A 14,173-nucleotide genomic window follows, 5' to 3' on the forward strand; every position below is an offset into this window, starting at 1 on the left:
GCCAGCTGTCCACCTGGTCCTAGGAGGCAGGACGGAGGAAGGGCTGGGGCTGGGTGAGGAGGGCTGCAGGAGCTTTCTGCCACGTGCCCAGCCTCCTCAGACCTCGCAGTCACTGCGCAGAGGCCATGTTGGAGTCAGTCCTGGGGGAGCACAGAGGGCAGGTGGGGCTCCTGAGCTCGTGCAAGGCCCAGGGGTGGGCCCTCCCTAGGGTGGACATGTTGGAGTCAGTCCTGGGGGAGCACAGAGGGCAGGTGGGGCTCCTGAGCTCGTGCAAGGCCCAGGGGTGGGCCCTCCCTAGGGTGGACATGTTGGAGTCAGTCCTGGGGGAGTGCAGAGGGCAGGTGGGACTCCTGAGCACGTGCAAGGCCGGGGCAGGGGGGGCCAAGCTCTGGCAGATAGTAGAGGGCAGGGAAGCCTGGTGTGCTGCAGTCCGCGGGGTCGCAGAGTCAGCCATGACTGGGCGACTGCGCAGCAACGAAAGCTGCTCTGGGCGACCTGTAGGCCCGCCACAGCCGTGTTAGAGTCGCTGCCATTTTTTTCAGATGAATCGAATACATCAGTGTTTTTGAGGGGTTCTCTGGGGAACGTGAATTTCTGCCGAGCTATTAATACATGCGTTTTGCACTTACTACGGTGTGGGTTTGAGAAGTTCTGCTTGGGGTCTGGGGTGACTAAGAATTATGTTCAGTCTTGGAGACATTTGTTTTCCTCTTTATATTTTTCAGAACATCTGTACTTTTTACAATCAGTAATATTTAGAACTGTTCTGTGTTGAATACACTCTGTCAAGGGCTTCCCTGTGGCCAAGCAGTGAAGAATCCGCTTTTGCATTTGCAGTGCAGAAGACCTGGGTTCGATCCCTGGGTCGGGAAGGTCCCCTGCAGAAGGAAGTGGCAACCCACTCCAGTGTTCTTGCCTGGAGAATCGCATGGGCAGAGGAGCCTGGTGGGCTGCCATCCGTGGGGTCACAGTCGGACATGACGGAGCGACTGAGGCATGCCTACTCTGTCACGGCGTGTCATTCCTTAGGCGGCTGGAGCCTGAGTTGCTGGAATTTTCTAGTTCACCTTTTGGTAAATGGAGATGCCGCCCATCAGCCACCCATCCAGGGCCTCCGGTCTCTGTTGGGGGGCTTCTCTGAGGGAGGCACTGACCGGGGGAGCCCCGAGGGTTGGCCCCGAGTGAGGGTCTTCTGTTGCCCTGGTGTGGCTCTGCCCCGCCTCCGCTGCAGGGGCCTGGGCTGTTGGGGGCGCTCCTAGAGGCCTGGTGGCCTTGGACGCTGGGTAGGTGCTGGGCCCGGGCGGCCAGGCTGGCCAGTCTCAGGGAGGAAGCTCCAGGAGGGTGGGTTTCAGGGATGGACGTGGGCTCCGCTGCCCAGCGCCCCTCCCGCAGTCACCAGAGCCTGTGCAGCCCCAGGTGGGGTGGTAGCGTGCAATGCCAGCCAGAGGCCACGCCGGCCTTCCTGAGGTTTACGTCTCAGACTCAGTCACCGGGCAGTGCCAGGCCAGCCTGCTCACGCCTGCCTCCCGGGGCACCTGTCCACTCCTCCTTCTCACGTCTTGCCCTCAGGGACCCAGGGAGGCCTGGGGCCTTTGGGCACAGCCCTGGGGTCTGGGCCGTGAGGGCAGAGGCCTGGAGGCTTGGCCTCGCAGGGCGTGCAAGGCGGCGTGTGCAAGGCGGCATGTGCAAGGCGGCGTGTGCAAGGCGGCATGTGCAAGGCGGCGTGTGCAGGACAGCCAGGTGAGGGGAGCGGGCTGGGGCTGTGTGTGGGGGTGGGGGCAGTGGTGTTGGCTGAGTGATGGTAAGAGGGTGGCTGAGGGTGGCCAGGGGCGTTCGGGGGTCAGCATGCCGAAGACACAGCCCCTCGGGCTGGCTTGGGCCGCGGCGCCGGGAGGGTGGGAGAGGGGGTCCCGGGCCCTGGGCCCTCTGTCCGTGCTTCCTCTTTTTAACTGGAGTCTGCTTGGTGCCTGGTGTTGTGTAAGCCGCAGGGCGCAGGGCGCAGGGCTCCCGAGCTCTACAGGGCGTGCTCCGCTTGGTCATCGCAGAGCGTGGCTGTGTTCTCCGCACAGCGCCTCCTCGCAGCGTGTTTCACGCGTAACCGTTTGCGCCGCACCCCCACCCCTGCGATCCCCCTCCCCGCTGGTGGCCGCCCGTCTGTCCCCGCGTCTGTGAGCCCGCTCCTTGTTTTGCTGTGATACCTCCTTTGTTTCCATCTTTTCCGTCTCCACATGTAAGTGGTACTTATCGTACGCAGCGTTGCGCCTGTCAGTGAGAAGCATGTGGTCTTTGTCTGACTTAGTCCACTCAGCATGACCCTCCAGGTGCATCCATGTTGTCGCAAAGGCAAGCTCTCATTCCTTTTCTGTGGCTGAGTAATATTCCGCTGCACATCCAGACCACGCCCTCTTTACCCGCTCACCTGTCGACGGACACTTCGGTGACTGCCAGCTTGGCTGCCGTAGATACTGCTGGAGTGAACACTGGGGCACATGTATTTTTTCTGTTAGTGCTTTCATGTCTTTGGATATTTACCCAGGAGCGGAACTGCTGGACCCTACGGTGGTCCTACTTTCAGGTTTGTGAGGACCTTCAAAGGGTGGAGAGAGCGCGGACGTGATGAGTGCGTGGCCTTTAACCGCAGTGTCCTGTCCGCTCCCTGAGCCTCTCAGGTTCTTGCCGACTCTGCCCCTGAGCATTCTCGCTGCCGCCTAGGCTGGGCCCCCAGTGCCCTGTGACTGCCGTCTGTCCCACTGTGCCCTGTCTGATCAGGCACCGCCGAGCTGATTCTGTCATTGGGTACGCTGTTCACTCGCTCAGTCCTGTCTGACTCTTCGCGACTCCATGGACTGCAGGGGCCAGGCTTGCATTTTCCAGAATTGTGTATGAATGGGGTTGTATATACTCCAGTCTGTTTGGGGCTGGCTTCAAGTCAGCCTCGATACCGTAAGACTCACCGCTGTGGTAGAACGTGTCAGTCCCTCTTGGGCGTGCTCACCGTGTGGACGGACCGCCGCCTGTTTGCCTCACGCAGTGGACGTGTGGGTTGCTTCCACCTCTGGCTGTTACAGATGAAGCCGTCCTGAACGTATGTGCACAAGTCTTTGTGTGGACGGGAGCTTCCACGTCTCTTGGGACAGCTGGGCATAGAATGGCTGGTTCGTCTGGTCAGCTAGTATTTAACTCTTTGAGAACCTGCCACCCTGTCTTCCAAAGGTTGGGCTGCTTTGCACCCCCACCCGCCGCATGAGGCTCTAGTCGCTCTGCGCCACCGCCAGCACTTGGGTGGTGACTTTCTGAACTTCAGCCATCCCGGCAGGTGTGAGGTGGTAGGTCACTGCAGCCTGAATCTGCTCTTTCCCTATGACCACGTATTGCGTGTCTTTTCAGGTAGGTCTTCTTTAGTTAAGTGTCCAAATCTTTTGCCCAAATTTTAAAAGCCAGTTGTCTTCAGACTGCAGTGTGAGAGTTCCTCCTGTTTCCTCCAAAATGTATGTGTTTGACAAATATCGTCTCCAAGTCCGTGGCTTGACTTTTCATTTTCTCAACAGGATCTTTTGAAGAGTAAACTTTAGAATGTTGGTGAAACCCAGGGTGTTTGTTTGTTTTATAGTTCACGCTCTCTGTGAACTATTTAATAAAGCGTTGTCAAACCCACGGTCACGGATTTCCTCTTTGGGGCCGATGGTTCTGCGTGTGATGAGTAAGGTCTGAGGACCGTTGCTGATGGTTCTGCGTGTGATGAGTAAGGTCTGAGGACATTTGCTGATGGTTCTGTGAGTGATGAGTAAGGTCTGAGGACCGTTGCTCTGCACGTGGCTGTCCAGTTGCTCCAGCACCACTTGTTGACAAGATGCTTTTTTCTCCATCGCGTTTCTTTGGTGCTCTTGTCAAAAATCAATCGGCCATGTCTGTGTGGGTGTATTTCTGGATTCTCCATTCTGGGGCATCCCCAGGCACTGTAACAGCCCAGACCATCCCTCTCTCTACCGACACACCCGCGTGGGTGGGCCCTGACTGGGTGCTAAACACAGGATCCCCAAGGGCAGCATTTACAGGGAGGATGTAACCAGCTCAGGGGAAGGAGAGGCCGCTTTGTGACACTGAGTCTGTGTCCTGGGAGAGGCGCACTGCAGCCATCCAAGGACGAAGGGACTCCTCCCCATCCTGCTCCGGAGGGCCCCGTCCAGCCCTGACTTTGCCGCCTTCTCTCCCGAGCCCTAGGTGGACGTGGGCTGACGTCTTGTCCCAGAGGCTCTGCCCTGCCTGCCTTTCAGATGGCCTAGCACTTAGGGTCTGCCCCGCCAGGGCTGGGCGAGTCTGGTCCCCTCTGGGCAGGTGGGGTGAGCACATGGGAGGGGCAGAGCAGGAGCCCAGGGCTGCTCAGCTTTTGCTACTGTTGGGGGTTCATGTGAAGAGCTTTAATTGTCCCCTGTTGCTGAAGGGAGTCTACTGTGTGTGTGTGTGTGTGTGCGTGTGTGTGGGGCAGTGTTTACGTATATATGTGTGTATGTATGCAGGTGTGTGCGTGCATGCTGGTGTTTGTATGTGTATTTGTGTGTGTGTGTGTATATGTGTGTCTCTGTGGGTGGGGCAGTATGTGTATATGTGTGTGGGGGGGGGCAGTGTGTGTGTGTGGGGGGCAGTGTGTGTGTATGTGTGTGGGTGTGTATGTGGGGGGTAGTGTGTGTGTGTGTGGGGGGCAGTGTGTGTGTCTGTGTGTGTCTGTGTGTGTCTGTGTGTGTAGGGAGCAGTGTGTGTGTGTGTGTTTATATGTGTGTGTATGTGTGTGTGGGCAGTGTGTTTGTCTGTGTGTGTAGGGAGTGGTGTGTGTGTGTGTTTATTATATATGTGTGTGTATGTGTGAAGGCAGTGTGTGTGTCTGTGTGTGTCTGTGTGTGTAGGGGGCAGTGTGTGCATGTGTGTGTGTATGTGTGTGTGTCTGTGTGTGTCTTTGTGTGGGAGTGTGTGTGGTTTTACCCTGACTTGAGAAGCTGCATCTGAGCTATTTCCCCACCGACCCCATCCTTGTTTTTGGGGTTTTTCTGAGCAGACTCCCAGTTGCTTCTCTTCTGCCATATGTCAGAACATCCTGTAAAAATGCATAAAAGCCAAACAGAGGCCCTTGCTGGGCTCCACTGCAGATAAGTTTTACCCTCTCGTGAAACAGCATGTTGGTGAGAACAGGTGCTCTGTCAGGATGGCTATTTTTAAAGCACGGGGACAGCTTGTTGTCTGTGATCCGTGCCTCTAGTGACGAGCGCCCTGTGAGTCAAGTGCCTCTAAGTTTTATTCGCATTATTTGCTAAGCCGAGCAGCAAGCGCAGTTTAGAGGGAGACTCTGCCCGGGGCGCGGGGTGTGGGCGCCGGGAGTCCTCGAGCGGCCTGGAGGCCCGAGCCGGCCTCCCTCTGCCCATCCCCCCAGCACCCTAGATCAAACCTCCCCGGCTCTCCAGCTCCAGGCTCTCCAGCTCCAAGTCGCCCCCCTTCCCTGCTTCCCTGTAGGAAGTGGGATCCAAAACCTCAGAGGTCTGACCAAGAAGAGCCAGACTCAGAATCTGTGTCGCGAAGGCTTTCCCGTGTCCTCAGCAAGACCCCTGTGCGCGCTTCAGTGGAGAGCAGGCCCCGTGTCCTCCCGTGGAAGCACCTGGAGCTCTGTGTGCCGCCCAGAAAGGTCGGAGGGACAGATTCCGGTCCTGCAGGGGCGCAGGCCATCAGAGGGAGGCCCTCAGAGCTGCAGGCCGGGAGGGAGCAGGGACAGCCGCCAAGGAACACCTCGCCACCCTGAGCAGACAGCGGGATCACAGGGGAGCGCTCAGCAGGCCCTCCCGCCTCCCTGTGGCTCAGCCGAAGCCCTGGGCCCAGGCTGCCTCGGTCCTGCGGGTGCGTCCCCTGAAGAGACGGAAGGCTTGTGGGAAGGGTCCAGGACCTGGGCGGTGTCTGTTCTCTGAGGCACTGGGGGCGAGGGGCACGTGGGGAAACGTACCGCCCCAGGTGTGACCCAGGGCACGTGACCCCGCCTGCAGCCCAGCAGCCCTGCGGGACCCAGGACGCCGCGGTGCATCCAGCAGGGCCCGGGCAAGCGGCGCTTGGGGAGTTCTGAGTGGGCAGACTGCAGAGAGAAGCAGGGCTCACAGGGCCCTGGCTCGCGGGGACCCCTCTTCCCTGCCTGTGCCGAGGTGCATCTGGGCGTGGGGACGCTGCTTTCCCGTCCCATGGCTGCTGTGCCCACAAAGTAGGTGGCTGGGAATAGCAGGAATGTAGCCTTCCATGGTTCGGGAGGCCCGAGTCTGGAAGTAAGATGTCGGGAGGGCTGGTCCCTCCTGCAGGCTGTGAGAGGCAGTCTGGTCCTTGTCTCCGCCCGGTTCTGGGGCTGCAGGTGCCCCAGGGCCTGCAGACGCCTCGCTGCCGTCTCCGCCTCTCTCCCCCATGGCCTCTCCTCGCTGTGTGTCCCCTCCCCTTGTAAGGACACTTGTCTCAGCAGGTGGGGCCATTCGGTCATCCGGATGGCCTCATTCCAAGGCCCTGACCTACCTTCCATCTGCTAAGGCCCCTTTTCTCAAAGTGTTAGTCACTCAGTTGTGTCTGTCGCTTTGCAACCCCATGAACTATACCCCCCAGGCCCCTCTGTCCATGGAATTCTCCAGGCAAGAATACCGGACTGGGCGGCCACTCCCTTCTCCAGGACATCTTCCCAACCCAGGGATCACAGGGGTCTCCTGCAGGCAGGCGGATTCTTTACTGTTAGTCTACGCAGTCATGTTCGACTCTTTTGTGACCCCATGAACTGTAGCCACGCCCTGCCCTTGGTTCCTCTGTCCATGGAATTCTCCAGTCCAGAGTACTGGAGTGGGTAGCCATTTCCTTCTCCAGGGGGTCTTCCCAACCCAGGGATCGAACCCACCTCTCCTGCATGCAGGCAGATTCTTTACCATCTAAACCGCCAGGAAGCCCCTCTGTAGAGCAAGTTGGATCCTAATCCTGATGGAACTGCCACGCTGCCCATCCACACCCGCCCGCAGCTTTGGTGGCGTCACGTGGCTGCTGCAGAGCGGACCCTTGTTCCCCTAGAGGAAGGCTCCGTGTAGACCGTGCGTTTGTTTACATGACTGTGAGAGAGCAGATGTGGTCAGTCTCGAGAGCGCCTCAGCCCCTCCACTCACGTGCGGACAGATGACAGGAGGAAAGAAGACTCACAGACACAGCAGCAGGCGGAGGGCGCTCCACCGCATCGGTCACCAGGGGGACGCAAGTCCAAGCGAGACAGCGCTTCACACCCCCCAGGACAGCTAGAATCAGAAGCCAGACGGCAGCTCGGGGTGGGGAGGACGTGGAGAAATTGGACCTCCCACACTGCTGCTCTGTGATCAGCTTTACTGATGTGGTGGACGTGAAGCTCGCGTCACGAGCTGTGATCGACACATGTCACGTTTGGGGGTACTGCACGAGGACGTGGCTCCCACACATCACAAAATGGTCATCACAGTCGATTCAGTGAGCATCCATTTAAAGAGTCTCTTGATGAAAGTGAAAGAGGAGAGTGAAAAAGCTGGCCAAAATTGAAGATTATGGCATCCGGTCCCATCACTTCATGGCAAATAGATGGGGGAAAGTGGAAACAGTGACAGACTTTATTTTCTTGTGTGCAAAGATCACTGCAGGTGGTGACTGCAGCCACAAAATTAAAAGATGCTTGCTCCTTGGAAGCAAAGCTATGACCAGCCTAGACAGCACATTAAAAAGCAGAGACATCACTTTGATGACAAAGGTCCCTAAGCTGTGGTTTTTCCAGTAGTCATGTACAGATGTGAGTGTTTCGACCATAAAGAAGACTGAGCGCCGAAGAATTGATGGTTTCCAGCTGCGGTGTTGGAGAAGACTTTTGAGAGTCCCTTGGACTGCAAGGAAATCAATCCAGTCCATCCTAAAGGAAATCAACCCTGAGTATTCATTGGAAGGACTCATACTGAAGCTGAAGCTCCAATACTTTGGCCACCTGATGCAAAGAGTCAACTCACTGGAAAAGCCCCTGATTCTGGGAGGGATTGAGCACAGGAAGAGAAGGGGCCAACAGAGGATGAGATGGTTGGATGGCATCACTGACTCGATGGATATGAGTTTGAGCACATTCCGGAAGATGGTGAGGGACAGGGAAGCCTGGCGTGCTGCAGTCCATGGGGTCTCAGAGTCAGACACAGCTGAGAGACTGAGCAAGTGTTTATTTATCATGTTGTACACCACAGCCTTAGTGCTTTTTTTTCTTATGATGAGAAGCTTGTATCCTGCGAGCACCTTCCTCCAGTCCCCTCTCTGCCATCTGTATCTCTGACAACAGGTCTTGTGTTTTTCTCCTTGAGTGTTGTTGTTTTAAAGCCTATACCCTGGAAGCCTTCTTTTAATGCACTTATTGGCTGTGCTGGGTCCTTAGTGGCGGCATGTGAACTCTTTATTGTGGCAGCTGAGCTCTAGTCCCCTGACCGGGGAGCAACCCTGAGCCCCCTGCATGGGCAGCACAGAGCTCAGCCCCCGGATCCCTAGGGAAGTCCCCCTCCGTCTGTTTGTGAAGTACAACACTGTTTCAGTTCCCATCACACAACACGGTGATCTGACACTTCGAAAGGGTCACCAGGATGAGTCTAGCTGCTGGGGCGGGGCGAGGTGGGGTGAGGCGGGTAGGCGCGGGCGGGTGTGTCCCCACATAAAGACATGACACTGTCACTGCTCCCCGCGCGGGTTAATCTTCTGCTGAAACTTGGCCCTCCCAGTTGCCCTTGCTTTCTCGCTCCTCTCCTCACCCCTCTTCCCTCTGGAAACCCCCCGTTTTCTGTATCTATGACCGTTGCTGTTATGTTATGTTTGGCCACTTGTTTTGGTTTTTAGATTCCACATTTAATGAAATCTTGCAGTATTTGCCTCTTCTCTGTCTGACTTAACCTCACGAAGCATAATACCCTCTGCTGCTGCTGCTGAGTCGCTTCAGTCGTGTCCAACTCTGTGCGACCCCATAGACGGCAGCCCACCAGGCTCCGCCGTCCCTGGGATTCTCCAGGCAAGAACACTGGAGTGGGTTGCCATTTCCTTCTCCAGTGCATGAAAGTGAAAAGCGAAAGTGAAGTCACTCAGTCATGTCCGACTCTTCGCGACCCCATGGACTGCAGCCCCCCAGGCTCCCTGTCCCTGGGATTCTCCAGGCGAGAGCACTGGAGTGGGCTGCCGTTTCCTTCTCCAGTGCATGAAAGTGAAAAGCGAAAGGGAAGTCGCTCAGTCGTGTCCGACCCTCAGCGACCCCATGGACTGCAGCCCCCCAGGCTCCCCGTCCCTGGGATTCTCCAGAAGCATTGCTGCCTTCTCCAGTAATGCCCTCTAGGCCCGTCCATATTGCCACGATGGCGAGATTCCATGCTGGTGGCCGAGTGCGGCTCTGCTGTGCACACCTGCAGCGTCTTCATCACTCGTCTGTGGATGGGCACTTACGGGGGCTCCATATCTTGGCTGTTGTAAACAGTGCTGTGATGGACATGGAGGCGCAGATACCTCTTCAGTCTTTCCATCTTCTTCAGATAACAATTCCCGGGCGTGGGATCACTGCATCAGGCAGCTTCATGTTCTGAGGAACCTCCGCGCTGTTCTCTGTCATGTCCGCACCGATTTTCATTTCCATGGAAGCGCACGAGGGTTCCCTCTTCTCCACACCCTTGCCAGCGCTTGTCACATGTACCCTTTTCGACAGCCATTCTGACAGCTGCGAGGTGGTGGCTTGCTGACGCCATGATTTGTGTGTCCCTCATAGTTCCTGATCTTAGCATCTTTCCGTGTGCCTGTTGGCCGCCTGCATCTCCTTTTTGGAAAAATGTCTATTCGGATCCTCTGTCCATTTTTCAGCTGTTTTTTGATGTCGAGTTGTATGAGTCCTTGGTATATTTTGGATACTCTCTCCTTATCAGATTATCACTTGCAAATATCTTCCCTCATTCAGTGCGTGGCCTTTTCATCTTGTCAATAATTTTCTTCATTGTTCAGATGCATTTTAGCTTGATGCTGTCTCATCTGTTTATACTTACGTTTCTTTCCCTTGCCTGAGGAGACAAACCAAAATATTTCCATATACATACATATATATATATTATAAGACCGATGTCAAAGAGCGTCTGCCAATGTTTTCTTTTAGAAGTCTCACGGGTTCAGGTCTTGCGTTTAAGTCTTTAGTCCACTTTGAATCTATCTCTGTGGGCGGTATGAGAGCGCGGTGCGGTTCTTTGGAATCTGTTGCTGTACGTGGTATGCGAGCGTGGTGCGGTTCTTTGGACTCTGTCGCTGTAGGTGGTATGAGAGCGCGGGGTGGTTCTTCTGCATGCGGCTATCGAGTTCTCCCAACACCATTTACTGAAGAGGCTGTCTTGCCTCCCTTATCAGAGATTAATTGCCCATTTGAGTATGGGTTCATCCCTGGGTTCTCTGGTATGTTCCATTGATCTGTGTGTCTGTGTTGTGCCAGGACAATGCTGTTTTGACTAGTGTAACTGTGCAGTATAGTTTGAAATTAGGGTGCACGACAGCTCTAATTTTTTTTTTCTTTCTCAAGATGGTTTTGTTATTCAGGGTCTTTGTGTTTCTACACAAATTTTAGAGTCATTTGTTGTAGTTCTGTGAAAAGTACGGTTGATACTTTGATAGGGATTGTATTGAATCTGTAGCTTGCCTCGGGTAGTCTGGTCATTTTTACCATATTGATTCTTTCAGTCTTTGAGCATGGCAGACCTTTCCATCTGTTTGTGTTATCTTCCGTTTCTCTCCCTAGTGTCATAGGTTTCTGAGTACAGATCTTTTACCTCCTTGGTTAAATTTATTCTTTTTGATGAGACTGTAAATGGGATTGCTTTCTTAGTTTCTTTCTGGCATTTCCTTGTTAGTGTGTAGCAACGCAATAGGCTTCTGTATGTTAACTCTATATGGCAACCTTGTTCTTACATCTTTGTTAAATGGTGCAGCCAAATAATCAGATTTTCAAAAAGTCTAACATAGTCACTGTATGACTGGCACTGTATGGAATTCCACTTTGGCTTATTCCCCAAAGAGCTGAAAACATATCCACATAAAAACCTGTTTGTAGCAGCATTCTTCACAATGGTCAAGGCAGAAACAGCCCAGACGCCCATCACCTGACGAATGGATTAGCAAAACGTGGTCCATCCACGTGGTGGAATATTATTCAGCCTGAAAGGACTTCCCTGGTGGCTCAGACGATAAAGCGTCTGTCTACAGTGCGAGAGACCCGGGCTCAATCCCTGGGTTGGGAAGATCCCCTGGAGAAGGAAATGGCAATCCACTCCAGTATATTGTCTGGAAAATCCTATGGACAGAGGAGCCTGGAAGGCTACAGTCCATGGGGTCGCAAAGAGTCGGACACGACTGAGCGACTTCACTTATAAACGGGAACGAAGTGCTGACGCGTGCTGCCTCATAGAGGAACCTCGAAGCCATGCGGAGCAACAGAAGCCAGGCATAAAAGATCACAGCTTGCACGGCTGCCGTTAGTTAAATGCCCAGAACAGGCACCTCCATAGCCATGGTGGGTTAGCGGGGACTGCTAGGAATGGGGGTGAGGCTTCTCTGGGGGTGATGAAAAGATTCTAACTTTAGTTCTTGGTGATGGTGGCTGCTCTGTGAAGATACTAAACCCCAGCATTGCATACTTTGATCAGGTGGATGTTATGGGAGGTGAGTCATGTCTCAGTAAAACTGTTTCTAGAAGCCCAAATCATCCTCTCTGGAGAAGGGGTGGCAGGGCTTGTCCCCCACCCTGCTGGAGCTGCCTGTCCACAGACCCTCCCAGAGCAGCGTCACCTGAGCCGCCCGGGTGAGGCGTGGTCAGAGGGTCTGTGCCGGGACACAGCAGCCACCCTGGGTTCCCAGGTCCTGTGTCCTTCAGGGGGTGGTCCGGAGCAGTGCGCTCCCCCCGCCCCGGTTCACCAGGGGCCCCGTCAGTGCTGGCTTCCACTGACGTCCTCTCTTAGGTGCTCCCATGGAGCCCTCTCCGGGGATTCCATGTTCCTCCCCAACCAGCGTGTTCCTGGGACCCAGGCAGGAAGGGCCTCTCCCAGTCCACTTCACCCCAGCCCGGTGGGGGGACGTGCCCAGGACAGGGGGGCATGCCCCGGGAGGGCTCCGGCCTGGCCCGGCAATCCTGAGATCAGGGTAACCACCTGCAGTAATCCACATGGCCCAGAACCCGGGATCCCTGTTCCGGACTTCTGATTGCTCCTCTGATTAAACAAATAGGTTCAATTCACTTGCATTATAATTAAGTCATCTCAAGTCCTTTTTGAAGGAGAGAAATAATTCATAACAAGCAGTTTAAATTCCCATTTCCCACGAGTGGATTTCTATCCGTCCTAGAAGCGGAGAAGACCGCAGCCTCTCCGCGGCTGGTTCCCGGGTTGCTGTCAACCAGGTAGGGCTTTTCCCGGCAGCAGGGCGCGGCCTCGTGTCGCCCTGAAGGCCCGCGGCTTCTGGGACAGTGTCCCCTGGCTGTCAGAAGAGAGTGGACAGGCTTGATTGGCGTGCTAACAAGTTCACTAGGTGATGAGTCTTAAAAATAAAATGCTTGTTAAAGAGCCTGAAACCTATTGAAATTCAAAGATGAGCTCTCCTGCACTTTGAAAGCCCAGCTGTCAGATGCCGTTTGTTCACATTGGTGCCACGGGGACCCCCCTCCGCCCTACAGGGCGGTTGCCACCCTGGGCTCCTTTCTTCTGCGGTTACGGAAGAGCTTCTTTCTGACCCACTGCAGCGGCTGCGGTTAAATTTCCTGCAACTAGTGCTCTCGGCCTGTCGTCTGTATGTATATACAACATCCGATTGGGAGTTTTATCTGAGAACGCATTCTCCTTCTGAAAACCGTCCTCGAGACGCTCAGCCATCTCCAGGCCTTGTGTCTGCACGTGCCACAGCCAAGGCCCCGGTGGGCGCCTGGGGTGTCGGCAGGGCCCCGAGCCCAGCTGTCCCCTGGAAGGAGGGTGTCCAGCCCGACGGGGCCACCTCATTCTGGCGGGACCAGACCAGCTTCCTCCAGGGATGGGCCTGCTTCTCTGGAGCCGGTTCTCCTGTGGGGGGGGGGGGGGGGGGTTGGCATTATCCAGGGGCCCTCGCTGTGCCACACGGGCAGGGACCCTCCGCGGGGGTTCTCCTGAGGCGGGCTGCCCTCCAGAGTGACCCACGGCTCGAACTGCCCCTCCGAGCCGGCTGCGGCTTTCGGCCGGGGGTAACACTGCCTGGAGAGACAGCAGGGGCGGGGAAGTGACTCTCTGGGTGTCTAAACTGGTCCGGGAATTGAAAGCTTTCAGGGCACATGTTCAGTAGGCCGTCTAGTGGCCGCAGAGTCCTGGCCTTGCCGCAGGGCCATCGGCGGTCGGCTCTGCGGAGGAAGGTTCTCTTGTTCAGGCGCTCGGTCGTGTCCCACTCTGAGGCCCCGTGGACTGCAGCAGGCCGGGCTGTAGAGGCGGTGACCTGACCCCAGGTACGGGTCCCAAGAGTGAGCAGGGGCTGGAGGCCCAGCCGCAAGGCCCTGGTGGAGGAGCCTGGGTGGGAAGGCTGGCAGCGGGGTGCAAGTGTGTGCAGGGTAGCCAGCAAAGGCAAGGGAGCGGCAGCAGCGCGCGCCCGCTGGGGGTCCCGGTCCGCTGATGGCGGCGGGTGATGCGGCTGGGGCCCTGACGTGCTGCTGTGGACCAGGCCAGCCTTGAGCAGCGGGGTCACGGCTGCCCGGTACCCCCAGGCCCCGGGGACGGAAGGATGCAGTGGAGACCCGCGGAGGGCCTGGCTCAGTGTTTGTTTGGAGGCAGTGAAGGGTTTCCAGTTGGTGGCCCGTGGTCAGTGGCTTTCCCTGACAGTCTCGTGTGGCCTGGGCAGCTTCCCCTGAGCCCAGGGCCCGAGGGCCAGCGGGCTGCGGGAGGCCCCGCTCGGGGAGCAGCTAGACTCTGTGTTCACGACCTGAGGCTCTTCTCCGCTTTCTCGGCTACGCTCTTGTGTTCAGGCTTGGCAGAGCGGGGTATAAGGCTTTGCTGGAGGGCTTGTCCAGGAGAGGCCCAGGCCTGGGCTGGCCCCACCAACTCTCACTCCTGAGCTGCCTGCCGCCTGTCCAGCTGCAGCCCACCTGGGGAGCCACCGAGATCTGGAAGGC

At 56.3% G+C, this 14,173-nt stretch overlaps 1 protein-coding gene across 2 annotated transcripts in view; it reads left to right on the plus strand.

Moving 5' to 3' along the window:
• Nucleotides 1–14,173, plus strand: part of ZFYVE28 (zinc finger FYVE-type containing 28) — a 95,860-nt gene that overhangs the window by 28,945 nt on the left and 52,742 nt on the right. The gene's annotated exons all lie outside the window — the stretch shown is intronic.

This window comes from Ovis canadensis, chromosome 6, assembly GCF_042477335.2.
Source record: "Ovis canadensis isolate MfBH-ARS-UI-01 breed Bighorn chromosome 6, ARS-UI_OviCan_v2, whole genome shotgun sequence".
NCBI lineage: Eukaryota > Metazoa > Chordata > Mammalia > Artiodactyla > Bovidae > Ovis > Ovis canadensis.